Source organism: Canis aureus, chromosome 22, assembly GCF_053574225.1.
Source record: "Canis aureus isolate CA01 chromosome 22, VMU_Caureus_v.1.0, whole genome shotgun sequence".
NCBI classification, from domain to species: domain Eukaryota; kingdom Metazoa; phylum Chordata; class Mammalia; order Carnivora; family Canidae; genus Canis; species Canis aureus.
The window spans coordinates 51,773,367-51,786,586 of record NC_135632.1 but is presented as its reverse complement, the minus strand read 5'-3'; the positions used below and the strand labels follow the sequence as shown (position 1 = coordinate 51,786,586).

The 13,220-nt window shown below is 40.4% G+C and overlaps 1 protein-coding gene and 1 pseudogene across 2 annotated transcripts in view; both read right to left on the bottom strand.

Annotated features, from left to right (window-relative positions):
- The window catches only part of LOC144294232 (uncharacterized), a 398,687-nt gene that overhangs the window by 243,622 nt on the left and 141,845 nt on the right, over positions 1 to 13,220 (bottom strand). The gene's annotated exons all lie outside the window — the stretch shown is intronic.
- On the bottom strand, positions 4,101 to 5,297 carry LOC144294404 (transcription elongation factor A protein 3 pseudogene; annotated as a pseudogene).

Genomic DNA, 13,220 nt, shown 5'->3' with positions numbered 1-13,220 from the left:
CCTCCACAACTGTGGCCTCATTCAATCCTCAGACTTCCTCTCACAGTGTGGACCCACTGGCTGTCTGAGGAACACCTGAGGTTATTGCAAAAGTGAAGATGGTAGGACATATCCAAGACAAGCTCAGTCTTGGTCAGAATATCTGGGCAGTGTGGACCAGACACCTACATGGGAACAAACCCTGGATAGACCTGAGGTTGACCACCACGGGGTACCCCAGTACAATGCAAGCATCATGACAAGAGGGATTTTGCTTTATTCAATGCTATCTCTTTAGCATTCAATAGGTGTCTGTTGAATACTTCTGAAAGGAAAAAAGGTATTTCTCCAGGTGAGAACTCCCTAATTTTTATTATGGTTTGCAATCGGGTTAGGACTGCCAATTATATTACAGTCATGGTTCCACCCCCACTCTCCTTCTGCTCAGGGCAGACATCACTAATCAATCACAGCACTCATTGCAGCAACCACCCAAACAACACTCTAGCATTCCAGGCCACCACAAAAAAACCTGAGAGAGATATTTTCCAACCAGGATGAAATGATTTTCCAGATCCCTTCCTGTTCTAAAACCACTGGAAGTTTGAATGAGGCTCTAATAATGGACCCAACCACAAGGAGACACCACCAAGTGGGAACCTTTGCATAACTCTGATGTGTGAAGTACCATGAAAATGATGCTTCTTGGTCATCACAACAGAATGCAGACAGTGATGAAGTGCATGGATTCAGAAAAAAGCATGTGACCCCAAAGAGCCACTCCACCTGGCCTTGGGCAGTGTCCCCAGTATAGATAAGTTTATGTCATGGAGAATCTTTGGCCAAGAGTTCAGGTGACTAAGCACAAATGCTAATCACAGACATTTGTGTACCATCACTTGACAGCCTTGGACTGTAATGCGCTCAGGATACTGTGGTGAGCATGACAGAAAGGTCATGGCCTGCAGAAGAATAAATAGGAGCACTAACTGTTTCCCTGAGATGCAGTGACCTAAGTGGGAAGCCTGCAAAAAGGGGATCAGTCAGCACACCAGCCATCAAACCTTTACAGGTAATTTACTATTTGCTTCCTTAGATTCTTAACTTCATTCTTGATAACAACTTACATGAGGAAAAAACTCTACTTTTGGATAATATTGGTTCTCCCTTCAACCTTCCCTGTGAAAACTGGGCTCATATTGTCTTTTCCCACCTGTTTTCTCTCCAGAAAATAAGAGTGAGAATATCTGTCTACTGGAGAACTGAGGAAATCCATGCACATAATGAGTGAAAAACATTATAAAATGTACCAACCTTACCAAAAGAATGAGGTCACTTAAAACTAATGATGTATCAATGAGATAGTCAGTAAAGCAGAGCTAGAATATAGAAAATCAAGACTTGAGGAAGAAAGGCAGAAACACAAATAGGCATTAAGATGTCAAACAGGAAACCTGCTGAGGTAGCAGTGCCCTGGTCTTAATCTTCCTGTGTCCCTGGCATTAAGAGGACGTGATATGACAAAAGTGTACATCAAATGAAGAAGAGAGAGGTTTTGAAATGACCAGGAAAGGTCATTAACCTTCCAAAGGGAATTGATTTCATAGAGTTCATGGAGTGTAGCTTTGTCTCTACACGTCTGAATTTACACAACAGTAAATGGGAGTGGGAATAGCTAGAACTCTACAGGTCACTGAAGAAGGTTCAGCATTTTACAGTCTAAACCAGGAACAGTGGTGGAAAAGAGATTCTTGGTTTGTCAGGACTGACCCAGGGCAGCAACCAGACCCAAGTGAGCAGCCATGATGCTGCATGGGAACAGATTTTCATGGCAGCGATTGGAGCAAATTCTGTATCAGAATTGCTTAGAAGAGGGATGAAGTCTGAGTTGAGTAGAATGTGAGGGGATGGGCTTTGTTCAGGGCCAGGAAGGCAAGAGGCAGAGACAGTCATCAGGGTTCCTGTGTCCTGGCTATGCTTTCTCCCCAGGCCTCCCTCCCCCTGGATACGACCTTCCAGATGTTGACTGTGGTTCTAGAACTGTGAGGGTGAGCAGTTGGTAAACAACTCCTGACTCTTATATGCATAACCACATAGCATAGAGTCTCCTGGTGGGCACTGCACCCAGGCTGTCCTTCTGTGATTTGCTGAGTTGCTTTTTATTTTTTTCCATTTTAGGGCTAAATTTTAATGTGAAAGTTTGAAATATTATACTTTAAACAAAACCTAAAAATTACTGATTGGTTCAAAATGGTTTTATGGAAAAACTAATCATGCCAACTAGCCTTGGCATTGAGTGCGAAGGCTCCACCATTTTTGAGCAAAGCGTACAAAGGTTCTGAGGGGGATGGGGCAGGGGAACCCAACATTTACAACAGCAGGCATTTTCTCTTCCTCTTCTGGATGGGAGGGGGGCAGAGAACCACTCGAATAGCTTCATCAAACACTGTCTTGAGGCCTTGCTGCGTGAGAGCAGAGCACTCCAGGTATTTTACAGCACCAATCTCCTTAGCCATGGCCAGACCCTGTGGGTAGGTGATGGGAGTCAGCTTCTTCTTCAGTTTCTCAATCATGTCTTTGTCATCCCTGATCTAAATGTATGGGACATTGTTCAAATAACTGACCTGTCCTCCTCAAAAATGTCATGGTGATGAAAGACAAAGACTAAGAAACTGCTCCAGAGTAAAGGAGACAGCAATATGACAAATGAACACAACATATTCCCTCATGCTTGGATCTAGATGGAGGAGAAAGAATAATAATGACCATTGTCTAAGATGTTGACATTTACTAGATAATAGTATTAAATTTTCTATTTTTCCTTGATCTATGTGTCTATTTTGTGTCAGTAAACCCATGCATATATGGTCAATTAGTCTATCAATCTATGGCAAAAGAGGCAAGAATATGCAACAGGGAAAAAGTCTCCTCAACAAATATTGCTGAAAAAACTGGACAGTTATACAAAAGAATGAAACTGGGCCATTTTCTTATACCAGACACAAAAATAAACTCAGAATAGATTAAAGATCTAAATGTGAGACAGGAAACCATAAAATTCCTACAAGAAAACATAGGCAATAATTTCTTTGACATTGGCAGTAGAAACATTTTTCTAGATATGTCTCCTCAGGCAAGGGAAACAAAGGCAAAATTAAACTATGGAGACTACACCAAAATAAAAAGCTTTTGCACAGAGAAAGAAACCATCAACAAAACAAGAAAAAGCATGAAAGAAGATATATGCAAATTATATTTTCAATATAAGAAGTTAATATCCAAAAGTTATTTTAAAAACGTATACAACTCAACACCAAAAAACAAATAATACAATTAAAAATGGACAGAAGAAAAAAATGGATGGAGTATCTGAATAGACATTTTTCCAAAGAAGACATACGGATGGTCAGCAGACACATGAAAAGATACTCAGCATCACTCATCATCAGGGAGATGCAAATGAAAACTACAATGAGACATCACTTCACACCTGCTAGAATGGCTATCATCAAAAGACAAAAAAATACGAAGTGTTGGCAAGGATGTAGAGAAAGAGGAAACCTCTTATACTTGGTAGGAAAGCAACCTAGTGCATCCACTATGGAAAACAATATGGAGGTTCCTCAAAAAATTATAAACTAAAATTAGGATTACCATACTACTGGGTATTTTCTCAAAGAAAACAAAAACATTAATTTGAAAAGATATATGCACCTCTATGTTTACTCTAACATCAGTTGCAATAGCCAAGATATGGAAGAAACCTGTGTGTCCACTGACAAATGGGTAAAGAAGATGTGGCATACATAAATATTATGGAATATTATTCAGCATAAAAAGAATGAGATCTTGCCATTTGCAATAATGTGGAGGGATCTACAGGCTATAGTACTAATAAGTGAGATAAGTCAATCAGAGAAAGACAAATAGCACATGATTTCCCTCATATGTGGAATTTAAGAAAGAAAGAAAACAGAAAAAAAGAGATGAATAATAAAACAGACTCTTAAATACAGAGAACAAATTGGTGGTTGCCAAAGGGGAAGTGGATGGGAGGTGGGAGGATGGGTAATATACAGAGAATTTTTTTCTTCATTTTAATTTTAATTTTTTCTCCATCTATAATGCCTTAGTGATTTCTCTTTGTTCTCCTTCACTTTGTTCACTGAAATCCTGGCCAGTGGTTCTATCAGCAGAAATTCCAGTGATTGCCACATTCATTACATAAGACAAGGGTAGTCATAGGCTCATCAGCACTGTGTGACTGCAACTGGTTTTAGGTACAGTTCTTGCATTTACTGCACTGGAAGAGGTCAGTGGTGGTGCCACCAGTCTTAGACATCTGGAGCTCATAGATAGCCTCCTGAGTTATGGCATTCCTCAATTCCCTCAGTTCATCCCTGGCCATTCCCTCTGCCATCATTTTGGCAATGAGTCCAGCTGAGATGGCTCCACTGAACACATTCCTCCTCAGGCTGGGGTCCCTAGGTGCTTGAGATTGCTGATTCAGCATGTACCCAGTTCCAGTGCTTCATGTCCATGCTCTTGAACTCCTGGTGAATACGATCTTCGATTTCTGAAGTCATCTTGTCAAAGTTGATTCTATAGTCCTTGTAAACATATCCACCTTCAAGGCTACTAAGAATATCTCCACATACTTGTCCCACAGAGTCCCCTGTGAGATAGTAGGTCACCAGGAGAAGAAGAGGGGGTAAAGATGGGGTCAAGAGCCCCTTGGGTGTTTTGGGAGTCCCTGCTGTTGATTTGCTGCTGTTTGATCTTTCCATCAGTGGCCTTTTTGGAAGAAAGTGGCTAAAGAGCTGGAGTCCATCGAGTCTCTCCTGTCTTTGGATTCTTCCCTTATTTTTTCCTTAGTGGAAAAGGCCTACCTCTGGCTTCCATCCAGTTGGAATAGTTAGCTCTTTTTCCTTCTTTGTTTTATCTCCTTCCTCTCCTTTTTCTCCCTTGGAGGGGGGAAGTGAGGGGAGTCCAGGTGAATTAAGGAGCTGCTTCCAGTTTTTGATGAGGACTTTGGCCAAGGACATCACCTTTTTGTCTGAACAGCTCTTGCAGACCCCATTAATGGCAACTCCAATGCTGGTTGTCTGGAGTAGCTGGATGGGCATCTGACAGCTGTTCAGTTTCTTCAGAAGGTCAAGGGCCCCTTCCATGTTCTTTATGGCCACCGTCTCCTCCAGCTTTCTGACAATCCTCAGCAGCTCCTCTTCCTGGGCCATGTTAGTGCACAACACCCAGTGGGGTGAATTAAGGTGCACTTATCTTGATGAGCATTGAATAATGTATAGAACTGTTGAATCATTATATTGTACACCTGAGACTAATAAAACACTATATGTTAATTTTACTTCAATAAAAAATTTTAATTCATGATCTTTATAATCATACTGTAAGAATGTGTATGCTCTTGCTCTTGGGAAAATATATGAAAATATTAGAGGTAAAGAGCACAATTCCAACTTTCTCTCAAGTGAGTCAGAAAAAAATAACATTAGATATGCACACAAAAAATGATGATTTGGCCAGTGTCAACAATTGGTGAATGTGGGTAAAGGGTTTTTGTGGGTTTTTTAAAGATTTTATTTATTTATTCATGAGTGATACAGAGAGAGAGAGGCAGACACATAGGCAGAAAGAGAAGCAGGCTCCCTGTGGGGAGCCCAATGCAGGACTCAATCCCAGGACTCTAGGATCACGACCTGAGCCAAAGTCAGATGCTCAACCACTGACCCAAGGGTCCAGTAAAGGATTTTATAGGAGTTCATTATCCTAAACCTGAAACTTTTGTGTAATTTTGAAATTAGGTCAAGCTTAAATCTATGAAAGAAAAAAAGAGTTGGGCCATCCAGATCTGCCAAGACCTTACCAGGACTGGAGAACCACCTGCAGCTATGTGCCCCCTGAGGATGCCAGATCCAAGAAAAGTGATGTGGAGACACGTGGCACTGGCCCCTCTACCCCATAACTGCCTTACCTCCAATGAAATGTTGTTCTTTGGATAATTAGATAAGGAATGCGATCTAACACGCCTGTGTGAGTGTGTATAAGAGTGTATGTGAGTACAAGTGAGAAAGTGTGAGAGTGTGTGTGCATGTGTAAGTTGTGTGTTCTCATTCCCAAAACTCATCACTCATCTCAAACAGAGTGGAAATAGATCCTATGAGGTGTTGTAATCCACGGACTTCTCAGAAACAGAGCCATAAAATGACCACAGTGAATACTTCAAATATATAAAATATATTTTTAAATTATTACTTAATAAGTTGGGGGGAAATGGAAAAAAATAAAAACAAAAGGGCCACAGTGAAGATACTTCTCTTACCAGCCCCATACTCACAGTTCCAGTATCTCCATCTGTAGAAATTGGTCAGGTTCACACTAGGACCTTAGTAACTGGATCTGCATGATGCTATTGTTTGCCATGTCCATTAATGATTGGTTTTTAGTAGTTTATTCCATCATGTGGGTGGAGTACATCCCAACTAGGCTCAGCGTTGTCTTAACAAACCCTTGTGCCAAAACAACACTGAGCCAGATCACCCCCTCCAGACCCAGTCTCAGGAACTGGCCCCAACCTGTGTAACCCCTGGATCTAGAGCTGGGTCCATGCTGCAGGCTGCAGCAGTGGCTTCTGTCCCTTCCTTCCTGAGAACACAAAAGGGCACATTCCACCTCCACCCACACCTTGCCCCTCTACACTCACCCCAAGATTTCCCGGTTGTTGATGAGGCATTAGGCCAACTGATTCATACACCGCCCTTTGAAAATTTAGAAATGTTGTGCTCAAGATTGCGAATCCGAGAAACCACCAAGGAACCGACACCGATGAGCAAACACACGAGGGTTGATTTACAAGCTCGAGCTTGGGTCCAAGTACACCCCACACAATGGAGCAGGGACTTGGACCCGAGAAGGGCTGGTCTAGGGGACCTCCAGAAGGGGTGGAGGAATTTCTCAAGTTCTGTTTACATTCTGATATGGGGCTTTCAAGGGCATTGAGCTCTGTTCTCATTCTGATATGGGGCTTTCTGCCACTGGCTTGGGCTCTGTTCTCATTCTAATATGGGGCTTTTTAGGACGTTAAGCTGTAAGCTGTTTTCTTCCTGTAACTGAAGTAAGGTAAAGTTCAGCTCTTATTCACTGGGGCCTGGGATGGCTGTACTTGTGCTAACGCTGAACTTAAAGTGGAATGGCCTTAATTTTCTCAGCCTCCACAGGAATGACGGAGGGCATAGGAGGGTCAGAGTTGAGTATGGGGACTTTGACCCATAGATGATGGGAGGTACAGGTATATTCCTCTCCTGTCCTCCAGTCAACAATGCAGAGGCACAGAGACTTCTAAAGGCCTCTCTGAACATGCCAGACATATCCAGAAATTAGTTGTTATACCCTCCTATTCACTACCCCACTTTCCTGCATCATCCACCCCCCAACCAATTCCCTCACTTCCTTAGGACTGCACTCACAATAAAAAGTGAACACATACTCTGTATATCTCAGGCTCTGTTTTCTGGAGAGCCCAGGCTAGGATACATTCCACCAAGAACTGAGTAGAAGCAATATCAAACCTGAGAGGATGGGGTGCCTGGGTGGCTCAATGGTTGAGCGTCTGCCTTTGGCCCAGGGCATGATTCCACGATCAGGGATCGAGTCTCACATTGGGCTCCTTGCAGGAAGCCTGCTTCTCCCTCTGCCTATGTCTCTGCCTCTCTCACTGTGTGTCTCTCATGAGTAAATAAATAAAATATTAAAAAAAAAAAAACCTGAGAGGATGAATTCACACTGAAGATCACCATCACGGGACAGAGGAAATGAGTAATATTGTCCCTAACCAAGAACTTCTGCCTGGGTGTGGCAAGTGCACTTCCCTTCGAGCACACAGAAGCGGCTATGGCTGCTTAGCAAACATGTCCCTGGCCTCCTTTTTTCTTTGATGTTATAAAAACAACAGGTGCTATACAGATGCAAGTGCCATTATGAGGCTAATCCATGAGCCTCCAGTCTTCCAAAATGTATGGCTTCCTGCCATGAATTCTGGCCCATGCAAATTCAGTGCTCAGCAAAGAAGCCATCCAAAACCCCTGGTTAAAGAGGACAGGTTTAAATTGGATTTTATGAAATGGAATTTAGATAAGTCATTTGAATGTTAAATCATAAAATTAGACAGAACTTATTTTTATCATACCTTGGGAGCTGAATATTTTGACATATTAATCAGTTCCCCCAAAATGGCATTTATATCAAAATTTTGGTTTCTTTTGATAAAACTCTGTCCCTGTTGTTACAGTATAATGTCAGGTAAGTTGGATGAGGCAAGGATGCCACTGGTGACTTATGACTCGTTCACCATCAGCTTGCTGGGGGCTTTTCTATCCACCTTGAATGGGAAAAATCATCCATTCCCTAGAGAACTTCCTTAGAAAGTTTCTTCCAAGAAGTTGGTAAGGCTCAGCTGTCCCTGCAGGCCTGTGGAAGAGACTCCTGTGGCTGCTAGACGGGTGGAGCCTGGTCATCAGGAGATTGTCCCAGGAGCCTTGGCCTTGGAAGAGCTGGATGTACTACTGCTAGTTTCTATCTCTGTGCACGTAGCCGGTGGAAACAAAGGTCACAGCTGCTGGGCTAGCATCATCTGCTCTGCTCTGGCCTGTTTCAGAAGCCAGCCAGACCAACACCACATGCCATTAGCCACAAAAAAAGCTGGAAAAGAATCCATAGCTGTCATGGGTTATTTTGAGGAGGGCCTATAGGTCACGACCCTCTGTTTCATACTTAAGTTCAGAACCAATAGAGACATGCTAATTATCAATTTCAAAACCAAATAAGTTTTTCAAATGCCAACTGAGGCATACCAACTCACCCAAGTCATCAGAAACCAAACATCTGCTTTATAACAATACAGCTATTCCTGGACAGTGTAGCCGGGGTGCATGGAAACAGGTGTTTCCTGATTCTGTACCCTAGTAGAGGCAGACTTCCGGGTCCAGAGGTAGTCCCTTCCTAACAGTCAGGCTGGGAGCATTATGGGGGTCAGGAGAAGGGTTCTGGGTGGTGACCCATACATCTGCAGTGGTCACCTTATGCTTTTTTGCAACCAATCTATTGGGAAGCCTGGACACTGTAGCAATCACCTCCTGGGCAAAGCTGCCACTGTCTACCACCCTCACAGTGGCCAAGGGCAGGACCTTCATCCAGACCTGTCAGAGTCACATCTTTCTCTTTCATGTTCCTTTTACCAGACTCCCAGAGTCCCATTCTCCTATGGAGAGCCACTGTCTTCTACCTTAAGCACTCAGTTGCTTATCTTTTCGCAGCCATGGCCACTACAATAATGTGACCAGAACTATTAACTGACACTTGAAGCCATATAGTTATCTATCTGCATTTTTTGTTGCTTTGCCTGGAAAGTTCTTCCTCTAGATGACTTCACTGTCCCCTCCAACTCTCCTTCCTCCATCATCACTTCCTATCCTCTTCCTTATTTATTCTCAGCATCTAACATCCTGTATATCTTACTGATTTGTCTTATCTATGGATTTTCTCCTTTATCACTGGAATGAAACCCTTCATGGTTTATCTCACCACTTTGTCCCCAAGCACCCAAAAAAATTCCTATCACATAGGAGCTAGCCAATATATATTTATAAAATAAATGGATAGATCACATGCTAGGTCACAAAATAAATCTCAACAAATTCAGGCTTGAAACCATGCTTCCAACCAAGTGAAAACACTTCCAACATTTTATGACCTTTTATGCACCTTTTTATGACCACAATGGTATAAAATTAGAAATTATTACAAGAAGAAAACTGTAAATTCCACAAAAATGTAGAGATTAAAAAATACTACTGAACCATCAATGGCTCATCAAGGAAATAAAAGGAGAAGCAAAAAAAAAAAAAAATACCCAGCAACAAATGGAAACAGAAATATAACCAGAGTCTATCAGATCCAGAAAAAAAGCAGTTCTAAGAGGGAAGTTCATGGAGACACAGGACTATCTTAAGAAACAAGAAAAATCTCAAACAATGTAACTTTACAGCCAAAGGAACTAGAAAAAGAACAAACGAAGTCTGAAGTTAGTAGAAAAAAGAAACTAACAATAAGACTGGAAAGAAATGAAATGGAGACTAAAAGGCAATAGAAAACATCAATGAAACTTAAGAGCTGATTCTTTGAAAAGATAACAACAAAAAAAGATAATCAAAATTGATAAACTAGACTCACCAAGAGAAAGAGAGAGAAAGCTCAAATATATAAAATCAGAAATGAAAAAGAAGTTACAACCAATACGACAGAAATACAAAGGTCATAAGAAAGTACTAGAACAATTATACTCTAACAAATTAGGCAACCCAGAAAAAAATTCCTAGAAACACATAATCTTCTAAGACTAAATCATAAAGAAACAGAAAATCTGAATAGACCAAATTCTAGTAAAGAGTTTGACTCAGTAATCAAAAACCTCCCAACAAACAAAAGTCCAGGATCAGATGGCTTCACCAGTTAATTCTATCAAGCATCCAAACATTCAAAGATTTAATATATATATTTCAAAAAATTGAAGAGGATGGAATGCTTCCAAACTCATTTTACAAGGCAGGCATTATGCTGATACCAAAACCAGACAAGGACATCAAAAAAAAAAAAAAAAAAAAAGAAAAAAAGACAATCAGGCTAATATCCTGATGAATATAGATACAAAACTCTCAACAAAATATTGGCAATTCAAATTCAGTAATACATTAAAAGGATCATAAACCATGATTAAGTGGGATTTATTCAAGAGATGCAAGGATGATTCAACATCCATAGACCAATCAATGTGATACCCTATATTAACAAAATGAAAGGTAAAAATTATAGGAATATTCCAAAAAGATGCAGAAAAATGTATTTGATGCAGTGCTTCAACATCCATTTATGATATAAACTCTCAACAATGTGAGTATAAAGGGAATTACTTCAACATAATAAAGGCTCCACGGCTAACACCATATTTAGTGAAAAATTGAAAGCTTTTCCTCTATGATTAGAAACATCTAAATGTGAGACAAGAATCCATCAAAATCCTAGAGGAGAACACAGGCAACACCCTTTTTGAACTTGGCCATAGCAACTTCTAGCAAGATACATCCATGAAGGCAAGAGAAATCAAAGCATAAATGAACATTTGGGACTTAATCAAGATAGAAATCTTCCGCACAACAAAAAAACAGTCAAAAACTAAAAGACAACCTACAGAATGGGAGAAGATATTTGCAAATGATGTATCACATAAAGCGCTAGTTTCCAAGATCTATAAATAACTTATTAAACTCAACACCCAAGAAACAAACAATCCAATCATGAAATAGGCAAAAGACATGAACAGAAATTTCACCAAAGAAGACCTACACATGGCCAACAAGCACATGAGAAAATGCTCTGCATCACTTACCATCAGGGAAATACAAATCCAAACCACAATGAGATCCCACCTCACCCCAGTGAGAATGGGGAAAATTAACAAGGCAGGAAACAACAAATGTTGGAGAGGATGTGGAGAAAGGGGAACCCTCTTGCACTGTTGATGGGAATGTGAACTGGTGCAGCCACTCTGGAAAACTGTGTGGAGGTTCCTCAAAGAGTTAAAAATAGAGCTGCCCTATGACCTAGCAATTGCACTGCTGGGGATTTACCCCAAAGATACAGATGCAGTGAAATGCTGGGACACCTGCACCCCGATGTTTCTAGCAGCAATGTCCACGATAGCCAAACTAGAAGGAGCTTCAGTGTCCATCGAAAGATGAATGGATAAAGAAGATGTGGTTTATGTATACAATGGAATATTACTCAGCCATTAGAAATGACACATACCTACCATTTGCTTCAACGTGGATGGAACTGGAGGGTATTATGCTGAGTGAATTAAATCAATCAGAGAAAGACAAACATTATATGGTCTCATTCATTTGAGGAATAAAAAAATAGTGAAATGGAATAAAGGGGAAAGGAGAGAAAATGAATGGGGAAATATCAGAGAGGGTGACAGAACATGAGAGACACCTAACTCTGGAAAACAAACAAGGGGTAGTGGAAGGGGAGGTGGGCGGGGGGTTGGGGTGACTGGGTGACACTTGATGGGATGATCACTGGGTGATATGCTATATGTTGGCAAATTGAACTCCAATAAAAAAATAATTAAAAAAAAAGAAATAAGGCAAGAATTTCCATTCTTACCACTTCTATTCAACATGGTTCTGGAAGTTCTAGTGACAGAAATAAAATAAGGAAAAGAAATAAAAGGCATCCAAATCAGAAGAGGTAAAGCTGTGAATATTTGCAGATGACATGATACTACTATAGAAAATCCTATAGTCTCCACCAAAAGACTGTTATAATTGATGAATTCAGTAAACTTGCAGAATACAACATCAATATACACAATTATGTGGTATTTCTATATACTAATAACTAACTATAAGTTGGTTATTTGTAAAGCAGTTTACAATTGCATCAAAAAAGAATAAAAGATATAGAAATAAATTTAACCAAGGAGGTGAAAGACTTAAATCTATAAGACATTCAATGGTACCTAAGTGTCTTAGTTGGTTAAGCATCTGCATTCTGCTCAGGTTATGGTCCCGAGGTCCTAGGATTAAGCACTGTGTTGGTCTCCCTGTTTAGTGAGGAGCTTACTTATCTCTCTGCCTCTGCCCCTCCCCTCAGCTTGTGCTCTTTCTCTCTCTCTAATAAATAAATAATTTTTTTAATTGAAAAAGAAATGTAAGACATTGATGAAAGAAATCGAAGAAGATGCAAATTAACAGAGAGATAGTCTATGATCGTGGTTTGGAACAATCAATATTATTAAAATGTCCATAATACCCAAAGCAATTTAGAGATTCAATACAATCCCTAGTAAAATTCCAATGACATTTTTCATAGAACTAGGACAAATAGTTCTAAACTTTGTATGAAACCGCAAAAGATCTTGAATTGTCAAAGCAATCTGGAGGAAAAAAAAAAAAAAACTGGAGGTATTATGCTCCCTGATTTCAAACTATGCTATAAAGCTATAGTTATCAAAACAGTATGGTACTAGCACAAAAACAGACATACAGATCAGTAGAATAGAATAGAGAAATAAACCCACACATATATGGGCAATCAATTTCTCCTTTGTCAGAAAGGAGGTCTCATCAATAAGTTGTGTTGGGAAAACTACACAGCCACATGCA